The following is a 9,843-nucleotide window of genomic DNA, read 5'->3' on the forward strand; positions in this document are numbered from 1 at the left end:
AGATAGATAGATAGATAGATAGATAGATAGATAGATAGATAGATAGATAGATAGATATAGAGAGAGACCGAGAGAGAGCGCGCGCAAGAGAGATTGAGGCGTCGCTACTGGCATCAGCTGCTAACAAGGTTATAAAACCAGAGAATGGGAATGGTCAACCGATGTGAGTAGCTTTGTATTGACAGCTTGTGGCACATTACAAAAATCTACATTTAGAAGAAAGTAACAGCTTTCCGTGCAAGGCACTGCTGGTTGGCTATAGTGACTGAATTACCTTCTAAATGTAATTAGCATTCAATAGCCTCGGTAAGCAGATATGCTCGGCTAAGAAAAATCTTGACGCCAATAAATGAAATGAATGCAGAAATTTTAGTTGCCGAGCCGACACGGAACAACTGCAAATTTGTACGGCCAGCTGAAGAGCGAGTTAGGCAGCATTAGCGCTTGCATGACCATGCATACTCGCAGCGTCGGCGATCGCAAGTATTTATGGTTGAAACGATTGTGCGAATAATATTCGCGCCATATTGGCGTTAACGTTCCTGTTGCCGAAGTGGGAAATTAAGGGCGTTTTAAATTGATATTATTATTATTATTATATTCAATTAAAAATGCCCTTAATTTCCCACTTCGGCAACAGGAACGTTAACGCCAATATTCATTTCCACAATGCAGGGGTTCCCTGCTAGCTCCTTGTGACTCGGAGCGTAAGCCTGCATTGCATACACTGTGGGCGGCAGGGCGGGATAACACGGGGTCAGTTTTATTTGAGTCATTCATTATGAAAAAAACATGTACCCGGCACGAGAAAATATCACATCGAAGCGAAGTCATCAAGGCCGTTTGCCAGCGACGCTGTTGTCTTTGATGAAAAACTCAATTACGGCTAACGCACACCGCATGCACGCCAAGGCCGTTTGCCAGCGACGCTGTTGTCTTTGATGAAAAACTCAATTACGGCTAACGCACACCGCATGCACGCACCACGCATTCACATGCATACGCCTGCGAAAACGCACGCACGAACGCAAATACGCACGCACACACACGCACACACACACATTCACATACGCCCGCGAAAACGCACGCCCACACACGCACACATACATGCATTCACATACGCCCGCGAAAACGCACGCACGAACGCAAATACGCACGAACGCAAATACGCACGCACACACCCAAACGCACCACAAACGGGCCCACGCAGAGAGAGAGAGAACGACCTTGAGAGAGCGAGGGGAGACGAGGATGATAAACGGAGAAGATACGAGAAAAGAGAGAGAGATATATATACAAGAGAGATCCTCAGAGAGAGAGATTATGAGGAGAGAGGGAGGAGCACTCAAGAGAGACGAGAGATAGAGAGGAAGAGAGGGAGAGCAACGAGGAGAGGAGAGAAAGGAAAAGAGTGAGAGAGAGCGACTCTCGCGAGCGACGGAGAGAGATGAGAGAGAGAGAGGAGAGCAGAGAGACGAGAGAGAGAGAGATAGACGGAGAGAGAGAGAGGAGAGAGAGAGAGCAGCAGAGAGACGCGCATTATGTATATATATTATAATATATATATAATATATATGATATACAGAGAGAGAGAGAGAGAATCGCTCGTGCCTCGCAGACCACAGGCCACGCGCCAGACCACAGGCCAGGCACAGACCACAGAAACTCGACAGCGCCACGACAACGGCACTGACGAACTCTCTCTCTCTCTTTCTCTTTATCTCTCTCCCCCTCGTCCTCTCTCGTCTCGCTCTCTCGCTCTCCCTCTCTCTCTCTCTTCTCTCTCTCTCTTCTCTCTCTCATCTCTTTCTCTCTCCCCCTTTCTTCTCCTTCTCTCTCTCTCTCTCTCGCTGCTCTCTCTCTCTCTCTATCTCTCTCTCTCTCTCTCTCTCTCTCAATATATATAATATATATATATATATATATATATATCATATCGATGCTATGTATATACGCGACCGTTGCTGAGCGCGTTTATGTAATTAAGTCGTGGCGAAAGCATCCAGGCAACGCTCTAATGATATTTTACTGCTTGTTACTGCGAGCTGCGAAAATCGCGGATATTAAAGTAAACCCGCATCGATGTATTATTAAATGGCGCCTTCTGATCGTGACGGCCGCTTCCATCTTATGACAGTAGACATGGCGCCTTAGCGCACCGCCGCTGCGCCTGAACTAGACGCCAGGCGCCAGTCTCGGTTGTGAGTGGCGCCCACGTCGTTTCCTATTGGTAGCAATGACGTATGATTTCTAACTCGTTATCTCTATTTCAGATACAGTTGAACTGCCACGACAATCGTGTAATTCGCTGTACAAGTGTGAAGACGGCCTGCGTTGTATAGAGGGTATCTGTAGAGGTAGGTTGTCTCCCGTTCACCCGCTGGAAGTACGAAGAAAATGTTTTTTTTTATAATAAATAATATTTTTGGGTGATGCGTTATCTCTCCCCCCCACCACGCACACCCGTACGCCACGCACGCACACCACACATACACACACATGTACACCACAACAACACACACACACACACACACACACACACAACACACAACACAACACACACACAGTCACACCACACACACACACACACACACACACACACACACACACACACCACACGCCACACACACAGCACACACCACACACACCACACACACACACACCACACACACACATGTACACACACACACAACCACACGCGCACACACAACACGCAACACACACACACACACACACACACACACACACATCCTACACACAAACGCACACACAAGCGCAGGCAGGCACGCACGCACACATACACACATATACACACACGCAGACTCACATACGCACACACATCATGCACACATACACGCACACACACACACACCACACACACACACACACACACACACACACACACATTGTTGTATACATTGCGTCTCGCAAATGGATTCCGCGATTCACGTGTCCGCTCCTCTGCTAGCACCGCCTCCATTCTGAGGTAATCACCGGTATAAGCTGCATGATTTCACTGATGCAGCGTTACTGTGGGCTGGCGGGATGAATATAAAAACACTCGCACTGGATCGACTTCACCGTCACCTATACACTCGCGCAAGCGACGACCGCGATAGCTCTAGTAACTATAGCCCGCGTACAGTTGCCGCAGGCCGCAGTTGCCGCAGTTGCCTGCGGCAACTGTACGCGGGCTATAGTTACTAGAGCTACGACCGCGAGCAAGCGAGCGACATCAACCCCTCGTTAGTTTCTTCGCTATAGGTATATTTCAATTGTGGAGCGTGCGTGTATATTATATTCAGCCTGTTCCGCTTGCATCTATGACAAATACGACATACGCATAAATTATACGCTCTCCTATGACACTATTTGTCATAGGAAGATTCTTCCTATGACAAATATTGTTGTATGTGTTGTGCGCATCATAGGAGTTTACGAGCGCTATTATAAACGCATGCAGGGAATTTGAGCTGTAAAGCGGAATGAAGTTGACTCGCCTATATTTGTCATAGGAATAATCTTCCTATGACAAATACTGTAGTGTCATAGGAGAGCGTATATGCGTATGTCGTATTTGTAATAGATGCAAGCAGAACATGTTGATATATCAGTACAGTGCTCACCAGTATAGATACAATCCGGAGTGAATAATAATAAATATCTATTATTATTTACTCCTGATACTATTGTCTGCTTGCTGAACAGCAAGACGGTAACAGCTGCTACACCAACATCATCGTCATCATATATTCATCATCAACATCATTATTATCGGCACCTGTCCATCGTATATAGATATACTGAACTATCGTCAACGCCAACATCGGCGCCGTGCTATCATTAATGTCATCACCAACGCGAAGCTATCTCCAGCGACACATCCCTCGGTGAAGCTTTGCGCTAATTAATTTAAACTATTTATAGTAGGCGTGAATTTGGTTTCGAACGTGCAATCCATTGCCGACGCTCGGGCGCGCTTGCGTTTCGACTCTGCTCTGCTCAACTCGAGCGAATGGCACATTGTGCGCGGGGCTTACTTAGTTCGATAGGGAAAACACGCGCGTGCAAGCCGGGGGAGCTTGCGAGGTATATAGCTATACGTGGCCAGCTGACTACGTATGCAGGCCGTAAATCTGAGGGCCATGCGGGAGCATACAGGCTTTGCGGGGCCGCCGCGAAACAGCAGAGCGCGCTCGTGCTGTCATGACATACTCGTCGCACATAAACAAAGATTTTCAAGAGCGTCAGCGCGTAAGCTTTCCGAAACAAAGTCGTCCTGCTACGGGATGTAACAATTTTAAATCAACGGTGTAGTGCGCGCCCGTGTGTGTGTGCGCGCGCGTGTGTGTGCACACGTGTTCGGGTGCGTACGTGCGTGCGCGTGCACGTGTTTATATGTGCGCGCGTGTGCGTGTGTGTGTGTGTGTGTGTGTGTGTGTGTGTGTGTGTGTGTGTGTGTGTGTGTTGCTGTGTGTGTGTGTGTGTGTGTGTGTGTGTGTGTGTGTGTGTGGTGTGTGTGTGTCGTCGTGTGTCGTGTGTGTGTGTGTGTGTGTGTGTGTGTGTGTGTGTGTGTGTGTGCGCGCATGTGCGTACGTGCGTTCGCGTGCACAGTGTTCGTGTTTACGTGTCCGCGCGCGTGTGTGCACCTCATCACCGATTCACGTCACCATCGACGTTTCTCCTCTCATGTTTTATTAGACAGTGACGTGACTCTGCCCCTGCTACTCATGCTGCGCGTAGCTTCCGGGAATCATGTTATTAAACTGTTGGAACTGGTTGAGTTTTTCATCAGAATTAAGCCGGCGATCATTCAGGCACATATAGCCTTGCCTAGGAAGTTCTGTTTATCACGCCCTCGTGGCTAACGCGCACGGCACCGGCGTACGCTGTAAGTACGGCAGTGTAGAATGGCAACTATATGATTTATATCGAATAGTGAATGTAATCGAAATTCTGAATCAGACATTTGCTATTATGAATTATATTAATGTTATTCTGATTGCTTTCCGTATAATTTCGCAGTAAAAATTCGCAAGCATTTTGAGATTTAAATGGTTGTTATAATCACATTTTATCTTAAATAACCCATTCGTATTGTATGCCGTCACTGTGAACGATGGACAGATTAACTTGCGTAAATACGGCAGCAAAATTAACTTTAAGCAATCGCTGTGTGCTCATGCGAGACGTCATTCATATCCTGATTGTCAACACTTAGTTATCTATCATTTCTTCTTCATTGCCCTAGCTGTCACTCCTCGTTGTATATATCGTGTATCCATCACCACCTTTACTGTCATTTCTGTTTATATCTCGTGTCTCCATCGCCACCCTGTCTGTCACCCCTTGTTGTATACCGTGGCGACACCCCGCGACCTGCACTCTTCCTTTTCACTCTCTATCGCGTTGACATCGCTGGTGCCATCCTGACTGTCACCTCTTGTTACATATCGTGTGCATATAGTTCTACCATGTGTGTCGCCCCTTGTGTATATCGGATTTCAAGTCTCCACCATCCCTCTCGAGACTCCATTTGCATGCGTTCACCTTTACGCAATTTAATGCGATGCACAATGGGCGACAAACTCTGCGAGGTTTGCTCATTAATTATTTAACGATGAGTGAGAATTCTATTTGTGGTGGTTAGAGAGAGGCGGGAACGGTTATGCTAATTATCACAACCACGGTCAGTCATTACACCTTGCATGCATAGCACCAGGAGTTAATAATGACAAATTTGTCATTATTAACTCCTGATAGCACGTATGTGATCTCTAATACATTGGGGAAAGGGAAGAACGAACGAGCGAGAAAGAGCGCGAGAGAGAGAAAAGGGGGCAGGGATGTTATAATGAAAGTCGCGATAGAATTATCAAGATTTGGCATTCGACAACTATAGAGGAGCAAACAAAGGGATAGAGAGGGAGAAGAGAGAGAACGCGAAAGATAAATAAATACAGAGAACCAGCGCGCAAGAAAGAGGGAAGATGAGTGTGAAAAAGACAAATGGGAAAAGGGAGAGAGAAGGGTAGCGAGAGAGCAGATCGCGTATTTCAGGTAACAAAATTAGTTTTAACCATTTATTTATTCGTGCAACACTTCAATGTTCATGCTGCGCTCAAATAGAAATAATTACATTCTACAGGTGCAAAACTACCGCGTCCGCAACGGATGTAATCCATAGAACCGGCACGCAATAATGCATTTTCTCGTGAAATATTTAACGCAATTAGGGGCTTAATGTACTTCATACGGTTTTTTTCTCGAGTGTGTACCACAAATTAGCAACATTTCTCCGTAAATCATCACGATTGTTAGTGATCCATCTGCTGCTAGCGTTATTAATTGCTCTCACCCACGTTATCTAGAGCGAACCGCTCGGCAATACGCGGAGTCCCAGCCTGTTCTGCTCGCATCTATGACAAATACGACATACGCATATACGCTCTCCTATGACACTATTTGTCATAGGAAGATTCTTCCTATGACAAATATTGCTTGTATTGTTTGTGCGCACATAGGAATAGGAGCTGCTATTCATGAACGCAAAGCATGAATTTCAGCTGTAAACGGAACGAAGTTGACTCGCCAATTTTGTCAATTCCCTAGAGATATCTCCCTATGACAATAGTGTCATAGAGAGCGTATATGCGTATGTCGTATTTGTCATAGATGCTAGCAGAACATGTTGGGAGTCCGAGTATTACAGGATGAAATTTAAATGCAACGCCACTATGTTTCACCTACAGATGTACAGGATAGCCGATGCCTGGTGAACGGCACGTGGCACAACTCGGGTGAAGATTGGCAACCGGACTGTCGCACCCGCTGCACGTGCCAGGATGGCAACTACGGATGCGTTAGTCTGTGCATGCCAGAGAAACAGGTGAGCCTGTAGATTCAGATCATCGTACACATCTGCATCCTCAACCATTTCCCATCCAAGCAGCAGTGCTGCACACAATCCATTCCTTCAACAGCATGCGCACTCTCAACCATGCCATACACAGCAGTGCGCAACTCTCAACATGCCCATCTCAACAGCATGCTGCACTCTCTCAACCATCCATCCAACAGCCAATGGCTGCCCCTCTAACCATCCATCCAACAGCAGTGCTGCACTCTCAACCATCCATCCAACAGCAGTGCTGCACTCTCAACCATCCATCCAACAGCAGTGCTGCACTCTCAACCATCCATCCAACAGCAGTGCTGCACTCTCAAACCCATTCATCTACGAGCATTAGCTGCACTCTCAATCCAATTCCATCCAACACAGTGTCGCACCTCCAACCATCACATCCAAGCAGCATGCCTGCACTCTCAACCATCCCATCTAAACAGGCAGTCTGGCACTATCAAGCTCATCCATGACCAACAGCAGTGCTGCACTCTCAGCCATACAATCAAAGCAGGCTGCACTCTTCAACCATCCCACAGCATGCTGCACTCTCAGCCCATCCATCCAACACATCGCCTCTCCAACCACCATCAACAGCAGTGCTGCACTCTCAGCCACATCCAACAGATGCTTGTCACTCGGTCAACCATCCATCCAACAGCAGTGCTGCACTCTCAGCCATCCATCCAACCATCCTTGCAACCGAACCGCCTCATCTGTAATTATAGTCGCCAACATTTCCGCAGCTTCATCCCGATCGTTAGTTCTTAGGTAACCCTAACCTAACCCTAACGCCCACGTGCACATTCGTAAGATCACTGCACATGCGCGCCTGCTAAACTACCATGATTACCTCACCATGATCACCTCACCATGATCACCTCACACCTCACCATGATCACCTCACCATGATCACCTCACACCTCACCATGATCACCTCACCATGATTACCTCATCATGATCACCTCACCATGATCACCTCACCATGATCACCTCACCATGATCACCTCACCATGATCACCTCACCATGATTACCTCACCATGAACACCTCGCCATGATCACCTCACCATGATCACCTCACACCTTACCATGAACACCTCACAATAAACACCTCACCATGATCACCTCACACCTCACCATGATCACCTCACACATCATCATGATCACCTCAATCATGATCACCTCACCCATCATCATGATCACCACACCATGATCAGTCACCATGATCACCTCACCATGAACACCTCACCATGATCACCTCACCCATCACCATGATCACCTCACCATGATCACCACCCCATGGTCACCTCACTCACGACCACCTCAACCACGTTCCCCATATATAGCGTGTTTACCTGAATCCTGTGCCTAACCCCGCGCCCGCAATTTGCGAGACGCTTGTACATCGCGTCAACGTTCGTTATATTTAATCGAGTCGCGAGGCAATCTTACGACAGCAGCTGCATGACGTCTCCTCAACAGAGCGCAGAGCTCCTCACATTTCCCTCTAGTCTAGGGATACGTGTCGGAGCCGCGAGCCGTTTAAAGCTGTGAGCGGCTGATTAGTGCTCCTATATACTCACGCGCGTGCGGTTATTCGTAATCCGCCCGTGCTCATTATTACCTACGTCGCTGCGCCGAGGGATGAATGATATCAGCGCTAGAAGCGAATGTCGGCTTCCCACGCCTGCTCATCAACGTTGCTGCTCATCGTTACAGGTTCCCTCCTCCAGCAACTGCCAGAACCCGCGGCTGGTGAAGATCGAGAAGCGCTGCTGCAGGGAGTGGGTATGCGGCACGAGTGATCCCATCGACAAGGACAGCGCTCTCGTGCAGCCACATCCCGACGGTGAGCTATATATATATAATATAATATATTATATTATTATAATAATATATATATGTGCTGCCAACGCTGCGGATGCTGTACATAGATGCCGCGAGCATCTTGTGCGCGCGTGACTCAATCGGAGATGTTGACTCTCTTCTCCTCTTCTTCGCACTCTTTCTATTCTCCACCCCGCCCCGCTCTCTCTCTCTCTCGCTCTCTCATCGACTATCTCACGCTCTCTTCTCTCTCTCTCTCTTCCTCTCTCTCTTCTCTCTCACGCGTCTCTACTATTTCGCGCCCTCTCTCTTGCTATGTCACCTCCTCCTCTTTCTATTCTCTACCGGGTTGGGCTCCACCCCCGGCCCCGCCCCCCGTTCATCGCCTCTATCTCACTCTGCCTATCCTTTCCCTCTACTTTCGGTCTGTCCTGTCACCGAGCCGCATCTCTCCGGTCTTCACTCTCTTCTCTCGTCATCTCTCTCTCTCGCCCCCCCCCCTGCAGCCCCCTCTTACCCTCATACGAACCCAAACACCTGCCGCCAATAATTCAACGAACAGCGCGAAGCTGAATGCTCGTAAATTTCACCAGTTCGAGTCGCGCACGCGTCGCTGGCAACGCGAATTTGCAGAATGCGTATAAGTGTCACGAATTTGTCGGCGGCAGATGAAACGCTCAAGTTATCACCATGTATAGCATACGCGATGCAATTATTCACCATGGTAATAGCATACGGCGATGCAATCATTTCCACCATGTATAGCAAACGCGATGCAATTATTCCACATAGTAGAACATACGGCGAGCAATATTCCGCATGTATAGCATACGGCGATGCAATTATTCACACCATGTATAGATACAGGCGAAATGCAATTATTGCACTCATTTTAGCATACGCGATGCAATTAATTACACTACATCGTATAACATACGCGAGGCAATTATTTCCCATTATAGCATACGGTCGATAAATGTAGCCCGAATGCATTCGCTGTGCAGTAAATTCGAGAAAACTTCCAGCAGCGCGCGGACGAGGAAGCGTGCAACAGCGAGGCGATGCACGCAAAATATTATCCTTAAAACTGGCTATGAGGCATAACGAGCAA

Source organism: Priapulus caudatus, unplaced genomic scaffold (assembly GCF_000485595.1).
Source record: "Priapulus caudatus unplaced genomic scaffold, Priapulus_caudatus-5.0.1 Scaffold106, whole genome shotgun sequence".
NCBI classification, from domain to species: Eukaryota; Metazoa; Priapulida; class Priapulimorpha; order Priapulimorphida; family Priapulidae; genus Priapulus; species Priapulus caudatus.